Here is a 21402-nt window from a genome sequence, read left to right as displayed (position 1 = left end):
AGTCATTTGACTCCTTAAGCCTTCTCTGCCATTTAACAAGATCGTGGCTGATCTGATTATTTCCTTGACTCCATTTTCCTGCCACTATCCTTTGATGTTGTATCCTTACAAACTAATCCCAGGCAGTTCGTGACAGGTTGCGTGCTACCATTAATCATTCCTCTACTCTGAAAATTACTGCAGTGGGTTAATTGCCCCAAAATGGGCAATAAAATTCTTAAGCAGAGTTAAATGACTTAAATTATATTAGAAAAGTCTCAGGAATTTAGTATGTTTCATATGTATAGTTCATTTATTCCCATTTTCTTGGAACAAGAAAGGTTTTGGAGTTAAATTAAAACCACAGCTAACATGATGATGTAGCAGACACACAGACTACACAGGTGATGGCATGTATGGCTGAGCTGAGAGTAAGCATTGAGCCCTTATCAATAGTTTGAATGACTAGTAATGTTGTGCCACCCTGAGTTGTGCTCAACTACATGATGTACTTGACAAAGCTGACCTCATAAGGCTAGAAGAATAATAGCAATAATAACAATCAGGCTCCAAAGGGGACATTAGGGGAGCTTCTTTAGGGGAAGTGGGTAAGACCAGGGGTACCAGACACCCTGTCTTTCAGGAACCTGCAGCAGACATATTTTTGATTAATGTAAGTCTAAACAAATCATGTTAGAATTCAAGTAATGTACTGCCTACGTATTTTTCAATGTTTAAATGTCTGGGCAGGGAATGTAAGAGGTGAAGTAATGCTCCTTCTGATTCGTCTTTCCAAAAAAATCTTTTATTCTTAAAATTCGTAAATTAAAAATTTATAAAACGTTTGAATATTGCAGAAGTTGCAAAAAATTCAACTTCTTCCAATACAGTATATTCCAATCTGTACAACTATAATAGACTTAATATTTACAAAATGCATTTTCTATGACAGATACACAGCCAGACAGGTAAAACATTTTAAGTTGGAAATTACAGAAAGTGCAATTGATATAGAGTATTTCTCTACATAAGACAAACAAAACATATCTCTGCCTCATTTAGCATTTAACAAGCTATTCGTGTTATTCATCTGGACTGCTGTCAGAGTTGTGGTGGGACACACACTCACAGACTGTCAAAGAGGAATGTCAGCCCTATACTCTAAGTGTAGTGATCATATCAAGTGTAGTGGCCAGATGGGCCTCATAGGATATGAGTACCCTGATTGGGGCTGTTAATCTGGTCCAATCAGGGAGCCCTGACTGATGTAAAAACAATGACTGCAGATGCTGGAAACCAGATTCTGGATTAGTGGCGCTGGAGAGCACAGCAGTTCAGGCAGCATCCAAGTAGCTTTGAAATCGACGTTTCGGGCAAAAGCCCTTCATTAGGAATAAAGGCAGTGAGCCTGAAGCTAGCTTATCTCTCCACGCTTCAGGCTCACTGCCTTTATTCCTGATGAAGGGCTTTTGCCCGAAACGTCGATTTCGAAGCTATTTGGATGCTGCCTGAACTGATGTGAAAAGGTGGAATATCAGGAATTCTCATTCTCTGGTGCCTAGCACTCTATGAGGCAGTTCGATAGTCATGTACTGTTCATATGTAAATAAACATAGAATCACAGAAATGTAGAATCAAAGAGTCATAAAAGAAGAGGGGTGACAGGATACTGGCCTCCATAGAATTATTTCAGTCAGTAAAACTCTTGTGAAGAATGCAAATGCAACCATAGGACCAAGAGATTACTTTGGAGGTGTATGGTTATGCAATGAAAAGGCCAAGAATAAAATATTCCTTGAGACTGGCTGAGCATTAAGGGACTAGGTGAGAAAGGGACTAAATGAATTTTTGAGCTACAAGATCTGCTAAAAATCAGTGGCTGCAAAAAGAATGTCCTGTAGAAAGATACATTTATGACCAAGCAAATGAAAAAGGGCACCCAACTCCAGCTCCTCGAAAACCGAATTAGGGAACTGAAGCTTGAGCTAGATGAACTCCGGATTATTCGGGAGGCAGAGGAGGTTATTGAGAGGAGTTACTCGGCAATATTCACACCTCAGGTGCAAGAAAAAAACAAATGGGTTCTAGTCAGGGAATGGAAAGGGCACCAGCAGGTAGTGTAGGGAACCCCTGTGGCTTTCCCCTCAGTAGCAAATATAACATTTTGGATACTGTTAGTGGGGATGGCTTACCGGGGGTAAACCATGGCGTACAATTCTCTGGCACAGAGTCTGTCACTGTTGCTCAGAAGGGAAGGGGAAATGAGCAGAGCATTAGTCATTGGGGACTCCATAGTTAGGGGAACAGACAGGACATTCTGTGGGATCGAGACAGACTCATGGTTGGTGTGTTGCCTCCCAGATGCCAGGGTTTATGACGTCTTGGATCGTGTTTTCGGGATCTTTGAGGGGGAAGGGGAGCAGCCCCAAGTCGTGGTCCACATTGGCACTAATGACATAGGTAGGAAAAGGGATGGGGATTTAAAGCAGAAATTCAGGAAGCTGGGTGGAAGCTTAGTTCTCGAGAAAACAGAGTTGTTATCATTGGTTTGTTGCCCATGCCACGTGCTAGCAAGGTGAGGAATAAACAGAGAGAGGAGTTGAATTGCTGGGGGAAAGGCAATTGCATGGCTACAGTGATGGTGCAGGAGGCACGGTTTCAAATACCTGGATACCTGGACTTGGGGCTCATTCTGGTATCGGTGGGACCTCTACAAACAGGTTGGTCTATACCTGAACCAGAGAAGTAACAATATCTTGGGGGAAAGTTTGCTAATGCTCTTCGGGAGGGTTTAACCTAATTCAGCAAGGGGGTGGGAATTGAAATTGTAGTTCCAGTGTCCAGGAGGTTGAGAATAGTGAGGTCAGAAATTAGGTTTGAAGGTCGCAAGAGTTTACTGGCAAGCAGGAAGGTGGTTTGAAGTGTGTCTACTTCAATGCCTGGAGCATCCAGAATAAGGTGGATGAACTTGCAGCATGGGTTGGTACCTGGGACTTTAATGTTGTGGCTATTTTGGAGACATGGATAGAGCAGGGACAGAAATGGTTGTTGCAGCTTCTGGGATTTAGATGTTTCAGTAAGAACAGAGAAGGTGGTAAAAGAAGGGGAGGTATGGCATTGTTAGTCAAGGACAGTATTACGGTGGCAGAAAGGACATTTGAGGACTTACCTACTAAGGTAGTATGGGCTGAGGTTAGAAATAGAAAAGGAGAGGTCATCCTGTTGAGAGTTTTCTATGGGCCTCCAAATAATTCCAGAGATGTAGAGGAAAGGATTGCAAAGATGATTGTGGAAACAAGCGAGAGTAACAGGATAGTTGTTATAGGGGACTTTAACTTTCCAAATATTGACTAGAAATACTATAGTCAAGGACTTTAGATGGATCAGTTTTTGTCCAAAGTGTGCAGGAGGTTTCCTGACACAGTATTCAACAGACCAACAAAGGGCAAGGCCACATTGGATTTAGTACTGGGTAATGAACCCAGCCAAGTGTTAGATTCGGGGGTAGGTGAGTACTTTGGTGATAGTGACCACAATTTGGTTATGTTTACTTTAGCGATGGAAAGGGATAGGTATATAATGCAGGGAAAGAGCTACTGCTGGGGGAAAGGCAATTATTTTGCAATTCGGCAAGATTTAGGATGTATAGGATTTGGAAGGAACCTGCAGGGGATGGGCAAAGTTGAAATGTGGGGCTTATTCAAGGAACAGCAACTGCATGTCCTGGATAAGTATGTACCTGTCAGGCAGGGAAGAAGTAGTCGAGCGAGGGACCCGTGCTTTACGAAAGGAGTTGAATCTCTTGCCAAGAGGAAGAAGAAGGCTTATGCTAGGATGAGACGTGATGGCTCAGTTAGGGCACTTGAGAGTTATAATTTAGCCAGGAAAGAACTTAAAAGAGAGCCAAGAAGAGCCAGGATGTGATATGAGAAGTCTTTGGCGGATAACATCAAACAAAACCCTAAAGCTTTCTATAATTATATCAGGAATAAAAGAATGACTAGAGAAAGATTAGGGCTAATCAAGGATAGTAGCGGGCAGCTGTGCATGGAATCTGAAGAGATAGGGAAATCGCTAAATGATTATTTTTCCTCAGTATTCACACTGCAAAAAGATAATGTTGTTGAGGAGAATACTGAGATACAGGCTAGAAGACTAGATGGGATTGAGGTTCACAGGGGAAGGATATATTAACAATTCTGAAGATTGTGAAAACAGATAAGTGCCCTGGGCCAGATGGGATTTTTCCTGGGATTCTCTGGGCAGCCAGGAAGGAGATTGCAGATCCTTTGGCTTTGATCTTTATGTCATCATTGTCTACAGGAATAGTACCTGAAGACTGGATGATAGCAACTGTTGCCCTCTTGTTCAAGAAGGGGAGTACAGACAACCCTGGTAATTATTGACGAGAGAGCCTTACTTTGGTTATGGCTAAAGTGTTGGAAAGGATTAGAAAAGATAGGATTTATAATCATCTAGAGAGTAATAAGTTAATTAGGAATAGTCATTATGGTTTTTATGAAGGGTAAGTCATGGCTCAAAAACTTTATTGAGTTCTTTGAGATGGTGACCAAACAGGTGGAGGAGAGTAAAGCATTTGATGTGATGCATATGGATTTCAGTAAGGTGTTTGATAAAGTTCCCCATGGTAGGTTATTGCACAAAATACAAACACATGGGATTGGGGGTAAGTTTGCGGTTTGGATCAGAAATTGGTGAACTAAAAGAAGACAGAGAGTGGTGGTTGATGGGAAATGTTCATCCTGGAATTCAGTTACAAGTGATGTACTGCAGGGATCTGTTTTGGGTCACTACTGTTTGTCATTTTTATAAATGATCTAGATAAGGGTGTAGAAGGATGGGCTAGTAAATTTGTGGATGACACTAAGGTTGGTGGATTTGTGGGTACTGCTGAAGGATGTTGCAGGTTACTAAGGAACATTGATAGCAGAGCTGGATTGAGAGGTGGCAAGTGGAGCTTAATGTGGAAAAGTGTGAGGTAATTCACTTTGGAAGGAGTAATAGGAATAAAGAATATTGGGCTAATGGTAAAATTCTTGGTAGTGTAACAAGCAGAGAGATTCAGTGTTCATGTACATAGATCCCTGAAAGTTGTCACCCAGGTTGATAGAGTTGTTAAGAAGGCATATGGTGTGGTAGCTTTTATTGGTAGAAAGATTGAATTTTGGAGCCATGATGTCATGCTAAAGCTGTACAAACCTCTGATGCGACTACACTTGGAGTATTGCATACAGTTCTGGTCACTGCATTATAGGAAGAGGTGGAAGCTTTGAAAAGGGCTCAGAGGAGATTTACTAGGAAGTTGCCTGTTATGGAGAGAAGGTTTTATGAGGAAAGGCTGAGGGACTTGAGGCTGTTTTCATTGGACAGAAGAAGATTGAAAGGTGACTTAATAGAGACATACAAGATACTCAGAGGGTTAGGTAGGGTGGACAGTGAGAGCCTTTTTCCTCAGATGGTGATGGCTAGCATGAGGGGACATGGCTATAAATTGAGGGGGTGATAGATATAGGACAAACATCAAAGGTAGTTTCTTTATTCAGGAAGTAGTAGGGGTGTGCAACACACTGCCTGCAACAGTAATAGACCTGCCGTCTTTAATTCTGGATTAGTGGTGCTAGAAGAGCACAGCAGTTCAGGCAGCATCCAAGGAGCAGCGAAATCGACGTTTCGGGCAAAAGCCCTTCATCAGGAATAAAGGCAAAGAGCCTGAAGCGTGGAGAGATAAGCTAGAGGAGGGTGGGGGTGTGGAGAAAGTAGCATAGAGTACAATAGGTGAGTGGGGGAGGGGATGAAGGTGATAGGTCAGGGAGGAGATGGTGGAGTGGATAGGTGGAAAAGGAGAAAGGCAGGTAGGACAAGTCCGGACAAGTCATGGGGACAGTGCTGAGCTAGAAGTTTGGAACTAGGGTGAGGTGGGGGAAGGGGAAATGAGGAAACTGTTGAAGTCCACATTGATACCCTGGAGTTGAAGTGTTCCGAGGCGGAAGATGAGGCATTCTTCCTCCAGACGTCTGGTGGTGAGGGAGCAGCGGTGAAGGAGGCCCAGGACCTCCATGTCCTCGGCAGAGTGGGAGGGGGAGTTGAAATGTTGGGCCACGGGGCGGTGTGGTTGATTGGTGCGGGTGTCCCGGAGATGTTCCCTAAAGCGCTCTGCTAGGAGGCGTCCAGTCTCCCCAATGTAGAGGAGACCGCATCAGGAGCAACGGATACAATAAATGATATTAGTGGATGTGCAGGTAAAACTTTGATGGATGTGGAAGGCTCCTTTAGGGCCTTGGATAGAGGTGAGGGAGGAGATGTGGGCGCAGGTTTTACAGTTCCTGCGGTGGCAGGGGAAGGTGCCAGGATGGGAGGGTGGATTGTAGGGGGGCATGCCAGGATGGGAGGGTGGGTTGTAGGGGTCGTGCCAGGATAGGAGGGTGGTTTGTGGGGACTGTAAAACCTGCACCCACACCTCCTCCCTCATCTCTATTCAAGGCCCTAAAGGAGCCTTCCACATCCATCAAAGTTTTACTTGCACATCCACTAATATCATTTATTGTATCTGTTAGTCCCGATGCGGTCTCCTCTACATTGGGGAGACTGGGCGCCTCCTAGCAGAGCGCTTTAGGGAACATCTCCAGGACACCTGTACCAATCAACCACACCGCCTCATGGCCCAACATTCCAACTCCCCCTCCCACTCTGCCGAGGACATGGAGGTCCTGGGCTTCCTTCACCGCTGCTCCCTCACCACCAGACGCCTGGAGGAAGAACGCCTCATCTTCCGCCTCGGAACACTTCAACCCCAGGGCATCAATGTGGACTTCAACAGTTTCCTCATTTCCCCTTCCCCCACCTCACCCTAGTTCCAAACTTCCAGTTCAGCACTGTCCCCTTGACTTGTCCGGACTTGTCCTATCTGTCTATCTCCTTTTCCACTTATCCACTCCACCCTCTCCTCCCTGACCTATCACCTTCATCCCCTCCCCCACTCACCTATTATACTCTATGCTACTTTCTCCCCACCCCCACCCTCCTCTAGCTTATCTCTCCATGCTTCAGGTTCTCTGCCTTTATTCCTGATGAAGGGCTTTTGCCCAAAACGTCGATTTTACTGCTCCTTGGATGCTACCTGAACTGCTGTGCTCTTCCAGCACCACTAATCCAGAATCTGGTTTCCAGCATCTGCAGTCATTGTTTTTACCTCGCCGTCTTTAATGGCAGTTAAATGGTCATTGGATAAACATTTGGATGAAAAGGGAATAGTGTAGGATAGATAGGCCTTTGATTGGTTCCACAGGAAGGCGCAACATTGAGGGCCGCAGGGCCTGTAGTGCGCTGTAATGTTCTAGGTTCTATGTTACATGCTGTCTTTTTTGATGTAAACAACTATTTTGCAAATCATTCTTTAAATGTGCTAAAAAGGCCCTGCCTGCAATGTAATGTAAATTCACTCCTGCGTATTTACAGTTGCTGTGTTCTTTTGAGTTGGTGATGTAGTGTGAAGTACAAAAATTCTAGTACAAATATGTCAAAAGGAAATCTTTTGACAAAGCAGAACCTATAAAACTTTTATAAAGGTCAATAGACCAATGAGTTTACCATCTCAACCATTATGCACATTATCACACATTCGTAGCTGTTTATATTACAAATGCTGCATTGTACAATCCTATTAAATGTCACAAACTGTACAAAGAGTAATGGGGTGAAGACTGAATTTAAAAAGAAAATGAAGATAGTGGATCAAGTGCACTATGCCTCCTCAATACTCTGTAAATTGTAAAAATAAAAATGGAGATCCATCAGGATCAAATGACTATAAAGTAGGTTTGCGACACAGAGGCAGCCATTCAGTCCTTTCAGTCTGCACTAGTCCTATGTTTGAACAATCCCAAATGTATCACAATGTACCAGTTCTCCCAACTCTGTACCATCTTCTGGTTCAAATTATTATTTAATGTTCCCTTACATGATACAATGTTTTCAGCTTAAACTGATGGTGAAATATACTATGCTCAAAGACCCTCAGGCAAAATAATTCCCTTTGTCTCTCCTTATTCACTTCAGTCATAACTTTAAAGAGATGAGCCTTTGAAAAAGAAGTAGTCTTTCTCAGTTCACTGTTCCATAAATTTAAAAAACTCAACAGGTATGGAATATAGTGATTATGCTATCAAAATAATCATTCAAAGACATGTTCAAATTCCATTCATTCAGCAATGAAAATTTGAATTTATTTCATCAAATAACAAGTGGATAATAAGTTGATATCAATAATAGTGATTGTGAGATATTCAAATTATTGTAAAGAAATCTGCTTTGCAAGTGTCCTTTAGGGAAAGAAATCATTTGTCCATGTTGATGTGGCGACACATGATTCCAGACACACCACAATGTGATTAATTTATAAATATACTCTAAAAAGGTCTAGCAAACCATTTGTAATGTTAAAAAGCTACAAGAAACAATAACAATCAAACCAGGCAGATATTCCATTACGAACCAAGTCACTAGCATGACAAGGATATGCACAGTCATAGAACATAGAACATAGAACATAGAATATTACAGCGCAGTACTGGCCCTTCGGCCCTTAATGTTGTGCTGCCCTTTCATACTAATCTGAAGCCCATCCCACCTACACTATTCCATGTACGTCCAAATGTCTGTCCAATAACGACTTAAATGCACTTAAACTTGGCGAATCTACTACCGTTGCAGGCAGAGCATTCCATACCCTTATTACTCTCTGAGTAAAGAAACTACCTCTGACATCTGTCTTATACCTATCTCCCCTCACTTTAAAGTTGTCTCCCCTCGTGTTTGCTGTTCCCATACTTGGAAAAAGGCTCTCCCTGTCCACCCTATCTAACCCTCTGATTATCTAATATGTCTCCATTAAGTCACCTCTCAACCTTCTTCTCTTTAACAAGAACAGCCTCAAGGCTCTCAGCCTTTCCTTGTAAGACATTCCTTCCATACCAGACAACATCCTAGTAAATCTCCTTTGCACCCTTTCCAAAGCTTATACACCCTCCTTATAATGTGGTGACCAGAACTGTACACAATACTCCAAATGTGGCCATACCAGAGCTTTGTACAGCTGCAGCATAACTTCCTGGTTCCGGAACTCAATCCCTCTATTAATAAAGGCCAAAACATTGTGGGCAGCACGGTGGCACAGTGGTTAGCACTGCTGCCTCACAGCGCCAGAGACCTGGGTTCAATTCCCGCCTCAGGCGACTGACTGTGTGGAGTTTGCACATTCTCCCCGTGTCTGCGTGGGTTTCCTCCGGGTGCTCCGGTTTCCTCCCACAGTCCAAAGATGTGCAGGTCAGGTGAATTGGCCATGCTAAATTGCCCGTAGTGTTAGGTAAGGGGTAGATGTAGGGGTATGGGTGGGTTGCGCTTCGGCGGGGCGGTGTGGACTTGTTGGGCCGAAGGGCCTGTTTCCACACTGTAAGTAATCTAATCTAATCTAATGTGGGCGGCACGGTGGCACAGTGGTTAGCACTGCTGCCTCACAGCGCTGAGACCCGGGTTCAATTCCCGCCTCAGGTGACTGACTGTGTGGAGTTTGCACGTTCTCCCCGTGTCTGCGTGGGTTTCCTCCGAGTGCTCCGGTTTCCTCCCACAGTCCAAAGATGTGCAGGTCAGGTGAATTGACCATGCTAAATTGCCCATAGTGTTAGGTAAGGGGTTGATGTAGGGGTATGGGTGGGTATGCTTCGGCGGGGCGGTGTGGACTTGTTGGGCCGAAGGGCCTGTTTCCACACTGTAAGTAATCTAATCTAATTGTATGCCTTCTTAACAACCCTGTCAATTTGGGTGGCAATTTTCAGGGATCTGTGTACATTGACACTGAGATCTCTCTGCTCATCTGCACTCCTAAGAGTCTTACCATTAGCCCAGTACTTTGTATTCTGATTACTCCGTCCAAAGTGTATCACCTCACACTTGTCCACATTAAACTCCATTTGCCACCTCTCAGCCCAGCTCTGCATCCTATCTATGTCTCTCTGCAACCTGCTCATCCTTCGTCACTATCCACAACTCCACCGACCTTAGGGTCTTCCGCAAATTTACTAATCCACCCTTCTGAGCCCTCATCCAGGTCATTTATAAAAATGATGAACAGCAGTGGACCCAACACCGACCCTTGCGGTACGCCACTAGTAACTGGACCACCAAGATGAACATGTTCCATCAACTACAGCCCTCTGTTTTCTTTCAGCAAGCCGATTACTGATCCAAACCGCTATGTCTCCCACAATCCCATTCCTCCGCATTTTGTACAATAGTCTACGGTGGGGAACCTTATTGAATGCCTTGCTGAAATTCATGTACATCACATCAACCAGTTTACTCTCATCTATCTGTTTGGTCACTTTGTCAAAAAATTCAATAAGATTCATTAGGCACGACCTACCCTTCACAAAACTGTGCTGACTGTCCCTGATCAGATTATTCTTTTCTAGATGGTTATAAATCCTATCTCTTATAACCTTTTCCAACACTTTAACAACAACTGAAGTGAGACTCACTGGTCTGTAATTACCAGGGTTGTCTCTACTACCCTTTTTGAACAAGGGAACCACATTTGCTATCCTCCAGTCCTCAGGCACTATTCCTGTAAACAATAATGATTTGAAGATCAATGCCAAAGGCTTGGCAATCTCTTCCCTTGCTTCCGAGAGGATCCTAGGATAGATCCCATCCGGCCCAGGGGACTTGTCTATTTTCACACTCAAATCAACTATACAAAAGCTTCCTCACTAGCATTTGAAGACTTGAGTCAAAATTGGGAGAATTGATGAATCAGTACCACTCCATGTTGAAGACTATTGAAGGAGACACTGAGAGTGGCAAAATTAGAGATTTCACAGCTCAACTCTAAGAGTGTCCCAGTAGCACAGGTCCTATAAGTCCTAACTCTTCACATCCTACGAATTTGAGAAAAAAAACCCTACTTATGTATACTCTCTGATTTCTGCTAGCTAGCCAATCTTCTATCCATGTTAGTATGGTACTCTGTGTACCATGTTCTCTTACTTTATCTCAGAACCATTTATGTGCAACCTATTAAAATGTTTTCTGGAAATCCAAGTAAAGCACATCAACAGGTGATCAACAGGCTCCATTTCAAGAACAGCTTCTTCTCTACTGTTATCAGACTTTTGAGTGGACCTCTCATGTATTAAAGTTGATCTTTCTCTGCACCTTACCTATAGGAAAGAGGAATCTTATAAGATCATGATAAGATGGTTATGGAATTGTGCAAGAAGGGTGCCCTAGTAACTATCAACCATCTATCACAAGACTATCAACCTATCACAAGATTCTACTTGTGTTGAGGTTAGAATTATTATAAAAAGCTTGCAGACCTTGCACAAAAGTATCTGTTCCTCTATTGTCCCTTGTTAAGATATAATAGCATCAGCTATACTCCAAAAGAATACAAAAGTGTATTTACTTGTTCAACTTTTGATAATTAATGAAAAGATTTTGAGAATGTACAGCACAAAATCTTGCTAGGCCTTGTGGAGACAATTACTCTTAAAAAAAACTTGATGTAAATTGGACTTAGCCAAAAATAAGTAAGGTCCAGTTCTAAGGATTTTGGAAGATTACAAGCAATGTATTTATTATATCTGTTGCCACTTTTTTAAACATCCTAGGATACAGGCCGTCAGGTGCTGGGAATTTGTTAGCACTTAGGGCTATAACTTTCCAAGTACCTCTGCCCTTGTGAAAGTGTTTGTTTTAAGTTTCTACCTCTTGTTCATCTCACTTTCAAGTTTCTTGGCAGGTTTTGTAAGTTTTCTTGACAAGAATGGTTCCAGAAATGTAAAACTTCAGTTACGAGGATAGATTGAAGAACCTGGGGCTGTTCTCCTTGGAGAGGGGAAAGTTAAGAGGAGATTTGGTAGAGGTTTTCAAAATCATGAGTGGGCTGAATAGAGTAGGTAGGGAGAAGTTGTTCCTGCTCATCAAAGAAACAAGAATAAAAGAGCATGGATTTAAACCAGTGTGCAAAAGAAGCAAGGTGATGTGAGGAGAAAGAGTTTTCACTTAGTTAGGATGTGAAAAGCACTACCCAGAAGCATAATGGAAGCAGGTTTAATTAAAGCATTCAAGAAAGTGCTGGACAGAAGTAGCTTGCAATGGTTTGGGGAAAAAGAATAGAAGATTGATTCTAGGCAATGATGCTCATTAGAAGAGTTGGTGTAGGCAGGATGGGCAAATGGCCTTCATCTGTGCCATAACAATTCAGTGATTCTTCAGTGAAGTCAAACACAAGGATATGTTCAATATTTTCTTGTTTTCCATTAACAGATCTCCAGACTCAATCTCTGGAGGACCAGGCTTTTATGTTGGCCCATTAACTCCCTATTCATTATGCTACATTTTAGACTAGAAAGCTGCATTTTCCAGAACATCTTTTGATGGATGGCATTAAATCTCATCTTCCAGTCACACTTGTTTGCCTGAAAGGCTGTTTTTTGCATTTCTGCTCGCTTCGACATAGAAGCGTCAAATGGTGAAGTTTCTTACTTCCTATGCTGTTAGCTATTCTCTTGAAGAAAAGATCTGAATACTTATTTCTACAAAATGTCACAATAAAAGATCAAAAACAAGGTTCTGATGGCAAAGAATAATCACACAATCGACTGAAAGTACAAAGCCTTGTGCCTGCCTTCCAATTCAGAATGGTGGATTGGTTCCTGTTACTGAAGAAGGGCTCATGCCCGAAATGTTGATTCTCCTGCTCCTTGGATGCTGCCTGACCTGCTGCGCTTTTCCAGCGACACATTTTCAGCTCTGATCTCCAGCATCTGCCCTCCTCACTTTCTCCTGGTTCCTGTTACTGTCAGCCCAGCCAGCGGTTCAGCAGTTCTGAAGTTTCAACAGAACTACTTAGGGAGGCAGGTGTTGCTAAGGCAACTTGGCAATTTTGGTGGCACCCCAAGATGGGGATGCCTTTTGGAGGTGAGTACAAATTTTAAATTAGAATTACCAGGGAGATTTCAGGGTACATACCAATGGGGTTGAAGCCATTGGGCTAATTTTCTCATCCTGTCCTCAGGAGAATGATAACTCAATGGGCCCACAGCAGTTATCTTAAAAAAGACCTTAATTATCCACATGGGGTTCTTGCCTTCCTGCTCCAGGGAATCACCCTGACATGATTTAGTCTGGTTTTACCAGCCTTAATTCACTGAAGACCAGTAAAATCCTAGGCTATAAATTTCCTACAATATTGTTATCACATTATAATGTTGAGGTTCAACAAACCTGTTTTCATTCCTAAAATTAATGTTGCTCAAACTTGCAGCACTCATTCTTTTCTATCTTTGCTTGTGGAGCCAGCAGGAACAGCAAAGGTCATTCAGGGCTCACAAGGAAATCAATGACACCTCACAACTGTGGTCTCACATTCGCCCCATTAATGGAATCTCTACAGGATGTTGCCAGCAGCCAATCCTGCCAACAGCCCATTGTAACTGGGTAACCTTTGAGCTATGTGCTTTTACACTTCTTTCCATTGTCTTTCTGACTGGACAAGGTGTGAAACCAACAAATATTAGTTAAGCAAAGCCCCAGGGTTAATAAACCTAGTGCTCATTCCGAAAGCTGTGGTTGCATTTCCACTGGAGTAGATGAGAAAAATATGCCTAAAGCAAACATAAGGGACCTGAGCAGAATATTTCAAATTTTCCACAAATTGGAAATCAATTCAGGATGATTTTATCATGGTTGATATAGGCAAATTTACTTCCTTAATCCTACATATAAACAGAATTTGGAAATATGGTTTGTCAAATGTTTTAAACCTATGCTAAACTATACATACCGAATCTGCAATTTAATCAGATATACCGAATATTGTCAGAGCAGCTCGAGAAGTCAGTGACATTCTAAATTTTGATATCCAAGAATACTCCTGCTCCTTCACCCTTGAAATAAATTGGTAAAGAATGTGACAGCTGCAGCTGTGGGCGTCTTTTATCACCTTTAATGAAAATATATGTCCTTAGTAAACACTTATATTTATTTTGGCAGTCAGGCCATTTTGAACTGTTTGCAAAAGTAATGCAGTTCAAGGAAATTATCAAGGAATTGCGCAAATACAAGGTTATTCCATCCAACATTAATACTAGGAAGAATTCTGAGCAGTGCTGAATAGAATTAACAGTTAGACTTTGATAATTCAGTAAAATTAATGTAACTTACAAGATAATCATATTGTGGAGTACCGAACTCTTCATATATGACTGAATAACTCACTATCATTGGTTAATGAAACAGAAAATTGAAGCACTGTGGGAACCTTTCAGTCACCTCACCAGCTATTACTCTTGATCAGAAGATTAAATAATGTTTTTAAAATATAATATGTTTATGCTCATTATCTGAAGGGCAGAAATTAATTGCAATTTTAAGTATTTATTTAGAATTATTGACTCTTTGACTCACATCGTTTTATTGGCAAAACTTTAAGGTCAGACATTTTCATAGTTGGTTCTGACATTTATGAGCTGGATGAGTCACTCTTACAAAGACCTAGCACAGGCAGTATTGGACCAAACAGCCTCCTTCAGTATCGTCGAAAATGTATTGCTAGAAAAGCACAGCAGGTCAGGATGATCCAAAGTGCGGAAGAATCGACGTTTTGGAAAGCCCTTTCAGACGAAGAACTTATGCCCGAAATGTTGATTCTTCTGCTCCTCGGATTCTGCCTGACCTGCTGTGCTTTTCAAGCAACACATTCTCAACTCTGATCTCCAGCATCTGCAATCATCACTTCCTCCTTCTGCATTGTGATTCTGTTAATCCCATCACATGAATAAAATTAGATATTTAATTACCAACACCATTAACAAATGAGGGGCATGGATATGATAATTAGACAATGTATTTTCCCTGGGTGGGGAAATCCAGAATTAGAGGGCATAGGTTTAGGGTGAGGGGGGGGGGAAAATGTAAAAGAGACCTAAGAGGTAACTTTTTCACTCAGAGGGTGGTACGTATATGGAATGAGCTGTCAGAGGAAATGGTGGAGACTAGTACAATTGGAACATTTAAAAGGCATCTGAATGGGTATATGAAAAGAAAGGGTTTGGAGGGATATGGGCCAGGTGCTGGCAGGTGGGACTAGATTGGGTTGGGATATCTGGTCAGCATGGACAGGTTGGACGAAAGGATCTGTTTCCGTGCTGTACATCTCTATGACTCTTTGTCATCTTGAAGGTGTGCTGTCCTGAGCTACAGATATGTGATGGATGAAGTTGTTTGTAAGAATACAAATGATATGAGCAGGACCAAATGATAAAATCCATGTTCTGCTATTTTATACAACCATTGTTGATCCTGATCTTTAATTTCACTTTCTCATTATCTCCAAATGTCCCACAAATCTGTAAGAGACCAAGCCTCTACACATCTTCAATCGAGAATGCTATAGGATTGCACCTCATCAAGTGAAGACTCTAGGAAGGAAAATAAATGGAACCAAAAATGTTAAGATTGAAACAACTAGTTGTGTGACAGATACAAATCTTTTTAATTTTGATTCGATTTGACTAGATCCCTGTACAAAGGCAAAATTATTCTGATCAATTAGTAACATATACTCTCTCACAATGTACTCTATTTGTAGCCTGTACAATCTGCAGGATGCACTTGTGCAAAGCCCAAAGCTCATTCCAGTTCCTTTTCCATGACCCAAGAACAAGAGCAACAATATTTCAGTAATATCATTGCCTTGAATTTTGCCTGCATTGCTGCTATTGTTTTTCTATTTTGCTGTGGTTTGGCTATTGAAGAGGAATAGACCACCACTTCCATCCCCTCCCCTTCCCAAACTCCAGCCCCCACACCCACAAACTACAAGTCTTATTTTCTATAACTCGACTCATCCTTTAGAGGTTGTGCAGAGAAACTGGCAATCATTTAAATAAGTGCTCTGAGTCATGAGAAGAGATTGGAAAGGGAAGGCATTATTTTCCTACACTGTTGTTAAATACAGAATTAGAACAATTTCATACTTTGTGAAGGCAGACGCTGACTTTCGATGTCACAAGGAATAACACTGAGAGGTTTTGCAAGCTCGAATGTAATGCATGAAGTTCACAGATATTTTTCCGCTGACTGTTGAATTGGTGAATTAATAACTCATACTTTATCATGTGAATTTGACATATGAAAAGAATCCTAATAAGGGATAGATAATTTCTGAAATATTTCTCATAGCAAGGTGGCTATTAATCAGATTTCAATGCTAAATATAGCAGTACAAATCTGTAGGGAGTCAAAATGATTAACAGGGAACTAAATAGCTATGCAGTGAGATGAATGTGCTCACTGTTGGCTTTTGAAGCAACCAAATGAGAACCAGAGCAAACAACCTGTCAAATTCAAAACTGAGAGGATGAATGAGAAAGAGAAAACTAAGTGCATCACTTTATGTTGAAAAGATGTTGGGAAAGGAGGCATAAAACATAACAGAAATAATCATGCAAGCTATTACTAATCACAGAATGGGCAACCTCATGAGATGGAAGAAAGGTTTCCACATCTTTGTCTTTTGCTTGATTTGGTATGATAACATTCACATATCGTGATGTTTGTCACTGGAACTGAAACATAGAGATGGATGCTATATTAGAAGTGGAAGAAAAATAATTATGACTTAAACTGCATACTAAAGCACTAGGAGCTGTTGTTTTACACCTGAATAAACATGCACATTTTTTCACTTACAATGCATTCTGAATGAATCAATACTTTTACTCAATTCTTCTGCAAAAAAAAGTACTTATTGCTGCTCCAATTGCCACTTTTCAATCCAAAATGAAGACTGCACAGCAGAATTCATAATATCAGTTCAGGTATGATGACACAAGCAACAGCATCTGTCTGTGGATGGAAGGGCAGAAATAAGCATTATTCTGCAGTTTTTCATTTGTACAGGGCATCAGAGAAATCACATCCCATACATTATGTGCAATTATTTAAGAAAGGATGAAAAGGCATTGGAGTTGGTTTGGAGGAGTTTATGAGATCAAAATCTGGAATAAGCACTTTGTCTTATGTTGAAAATTTGAACAAGTCTTGTTTTCACTATAGAAGAATGAAGGGTGACATGACTGAAGTGTATAAGATCCTGAAAGTCTTAAAAGGGTAGATGTGGAAAGGATGTGTTTTCTTGTGAGTGGGTCCAGAGCTGGTAGGCATTGTTTATAAGTTCGGGTCTGATTTGGACAGAGATGAGAATATTTTATGTTCTCACAGATTGTTGAGCAACTTTGGAACTGTCAGCCTCAGAAAGGCAGAATCATTGTATATTTTTAAAATGAAGTTGAGTAGATTCTTGTTGAGAAATGGTAGATGTAAATGTGAAATTCAAGCAATTGACAGATCAGCCATGATCTTTTTTAATGCAAAGCAGGCTCATGCAGTCAAATGGCTTACTTCTGTTCCTAATTCATACATTTATATGTTCGATCTGTATATTAGGATGGCTAGTAAATGATTAATTGTCTACCCAGCTCATTGTCATCTTTCCAGTACATTCTCACTTAAGTGAATTTGTATTAGCAATTGTCTGCTGTGATAGTATTCAGGATTAGCCAGAAACCCCTAACTCCCATGAAAAAAGTAAAAAAAAAAGAAATTATCGGTATTTTTAAAGTCTTTGACAGGGATTTCCACAAGATAGTTAGGTTCACTTATTTATGCATTATGGTAAAATCATTGACATTCATTCTTTTTTACAATGAAGTAATTATCAGGGAAACTTTTCCTCCAGTCATTATTCCTCTTCACATCTTTCAAAGTATGTCGAGTTTTGACACTGCATGAGTTATCTGCATGTATACAGGAGACTATTAGCAATGACTGAAAGGACTCGTTATAAAAAGTAGGCTTTGCTATAAATTATTCTCGCAACTATTGCTCAAATATTTATACTCAGAACCTTACAGAGTGAGCACAGAAGACAGAAATATTGAAAACTATGGCATAATTATTGTTAGATTTTCTGATTCGCTGCTGATTATTTATTTATTATGTTACTTTACTTTTTTTTATTTACTCATTGCATATGGGTGATGTTGGCTTGGCCAGAATGCATTGCCCATCACTGGTTGCCCTTGAGAAGGTTGGTGAGCTCTCTTCTTGAAAAGCTGCCGCTTATTTCGTGCAGGTAAACCTGCAATACCATTAGGAATACTGTCCCATGTTTGACCCAGCAACACCAAAGAAATGGTGATATATTACCAAGTCAGGATGGTGAGTGGCTTGGAGAGGAACTTACAGATGGTAGTGTTGTCTTGTCCTTCTGGATGGTCAGGTTCCTGGGTTTGGAAAGGGCTTTCTATGTATTTTTGGTGAATTTCTGCAGTACATTGTGTAAATAGTGTACATTTTGACTACCTAGTGTCAGTGACAGGGGGAGTGGGTGTTGGTGGATGTGAGACCAATTAAGTGAACTACTTTGACATGGATTGTGCACATGGTTTAATTTCTCAAGAATGCAACTACAGTAGAGCTAAAGAGAGGAGGAAAGAAGAAAGGAAAGGAAGTGATGAAGGAAGGGTAGAGAGAAAGACGACAATATTACAGCTGTGTTACTCAAGAGTGATGGTGTTTTGATGGATTGACAGCTACAGGGAGCATACCTACTATGTTTCTGGAATGGCCGAATAATGATAAACTGTAGGCAGGAAATGTACACCCTCCAAATTATAGATGCACAAATGACCCTTGAGATTTTTACCCTGTGTGCTCTGTCTGGCCTTCTATGAATAACCTTCATTATTTGCTGATTTCTAGTGGACTCAACTGCTACTGTAATAAAAAAGAACCTGGAAATGCTGGATAAACTCAGCAGTTCAGACAGCATTTGTGGGGACAGAAACAGTGGTAATGTTTCAAATACAGTATGGCTCTTCTATGGAAGTGTTCCTCCACCTGGCAGTAGCTAACAGAAAATGTCCTGAAAGTAGTAAGGTTAATAAAAGCCACAAAAAAAGTAACTTGGAAACTAAAATCTCGCCTGGCAAAATCAAGTAACCGGTCTGATGGCAAACTGGGCTGTTGCTAAGTGCAATGCAGCTTCGGTGACAACTAATCCCAAAAGATTTTACTGGTAGGTTTAACACAGTACAAAAACTAACATTATGGATGATTTCACAGATCATTTTACTAAAGCACCCCCCCCCCCCCCAAAAAAAAAAACTGCCATTAGCAGACATCTCCCTCTTAAAAAGCAAGGCAGTGAAAGTTAAATTTAAAGTGGGAACTGATGGAAATGCAGTGAAAACGTGTTGATTGAGAACAGAATGAATGCAATGTTTAGGCAGAGTTGAAATTGCCATTCTTATTCTTCAAGTCTGTTGTGCTCCAGCATGTAACAACCAGGTGAGAAGGAGTTGGAACATTCCCCCCTTCTCAATCTTCTCCTTTGACTGGAAAGCTTTGATTTCTGGAAAGTTTTCATTTGCCAATTTAGTAAATACTGACTTGCTTATCAGCTATAATCATCAAATAAACAAGCAGACAAGCTTTTTAAGCTTTAAAAAGAAAAGGTTTAGAATTATCATAATAAAATTATAATTAAAATAAACACACCTGAATGTGGATGAAAAGGTTACCCAAACTAGAATCTAAACTGTAAAAGGAATATACAGACTGTCATCTTGGGTGGTTTCAGGTTGAAATCGATGGTCTGGATATTTCCAATTCATTAAAGGCAAAGCGACTAAGTTAGTTGGTCGTCTGGAGTTGGTTGTGATATATTTATTTTGTTTAAGAAATCTCTGTCTCAGCAGTGTATGGCTGGGTGTTTGTGGATTTGGAAGGTACTGTCTAAAGAGCTTTGGTGAATTCCTGCTTTGCATCTTTTCGGAAATACATGCTGCTGCTATTGAGTGTTGGTGGTGGAGGGAGTGGACTTTTGTGAATGCGGTGCTATTCAAGTGAGCCACTTTGTTCCAGATGGGTGTCAATCTTCTTGTGTTGTTGAAGCTACACTCATCCAAACAAGTAGGGAATATTCCATCACACTCTGGACTTGTGCTTTGTGGATAATGGACAGACTTTGGAGAGTCAGGAGGTCAATTATTCACTGTGATATCCCTAACCTCTGACTAGCTCTTGTTGCCAGTGTATTTATATGGCTAGTCTAGCTCAGTTTTGGTCAATGGTAACCCCCCAAGATATTGACAGTGGGGGATTCAGTGATGGTAATATCATTAAATGTCAACACTGTGGTGCTGGAAAAGCACAGCAGGTCAGCCAGCATCCAAGGAGTAGGAGAATTGACGTTTTGCGCATAAGCCCTTTGTCAGGACCACACAGCGGTATTAATATCAGGATGAAGGGCTTATGCTTGAAAGGTCAATTTGCCTGCTCTTCAGCTGCTGCCTGACCTGTTGTGCTTTTACAGCACCACACTCTCGACTTTGATCTCCAGTATCTGCAGTCCTCACTTTCTCCTAATATCATTGAATATCAAGGGATGATGGTTAGAATTTCTATTGGTAGAGATAGTCATTGCCTGTCATTTGTTCAGCATTTTATTACTTCCCACTTGTCATGTCTGGAAATTGTCTTGATCATGCTGTATTTGGATGTGGCCTGTTTCAGTTCTGAGCAGTTGCAAATTATGCTAAACAGTATTGCAAACTTGAGTTAGCCATCTTCAACTGGAGTTTAAGCTACTTCAGCCTCTGTGTTATTAAAAACTTTGTTTCTTTTGAAGTTTAATTCAAGTTGTTAGCCTGTGAATTAAAAATAATTTTTTGACTTAAAGCACATCTTAATAAAAATGCAATTGCAATAGAATATTACCTGAGGAAACTGAAGCTATAGTCAACATTGCTTCCAACAATAGGATGTCAGCTGTAGGCAAGTCAAGTTTTGTAGAGGTTTAGCATTCTAGTAAATAAAACATAATCCTATAAAGAGTATAATTCTATGACAAGTGATTTCATACTTTAATCATGTTGACCTGTTTATCAATATGTATACTTTTTGTCATAGACAATTCTGCAAAGACTATTTGATATTATCAAAGATGTAATTAATCATCATGTATACATTATGAAAAATAAATGATTTTTTCAATTCTGCAATATATGTTTTCCAATTTGCAATAATTCTTCTATTGGTCATAATTAAATCAATAAATGTTCTTCAAAATCGTTATGCTGATACTCTTCATTTGCAGAATGCAAATTGTTTTGAATTTTAGCAGTCTGGATTTTGTGGTCGGGTATGAAGTAATGATGCTCACCACTGATTCTGCAGAAAGCTCCCCAGGAAGATCTGGACTGCACAGAGCCATTAATATCTACTTTCCTCAGGTTAATTTAAAGCTGATGCCAATTCAAGTCGATGCTCATCTGT

Source organism: Chiloscyllium punctatum, chromosome 2, assembly GCF_047496795.1.
Source record: "Chiloscyllium punctatum isolate Juve2018m chromosome 2, sChiPun1.3, whole genome shotgun sequence".
Lineage (NCBI taxonomy): Eukaryota > Metazoa > Chordata > Chondrichthyes > Orectolobiformes > Hemiscylliidae > Chiloscyllium > Chiloscyllium punctatum.
This window is presented reverse-complemented; position numbering follows the sequence as displayed.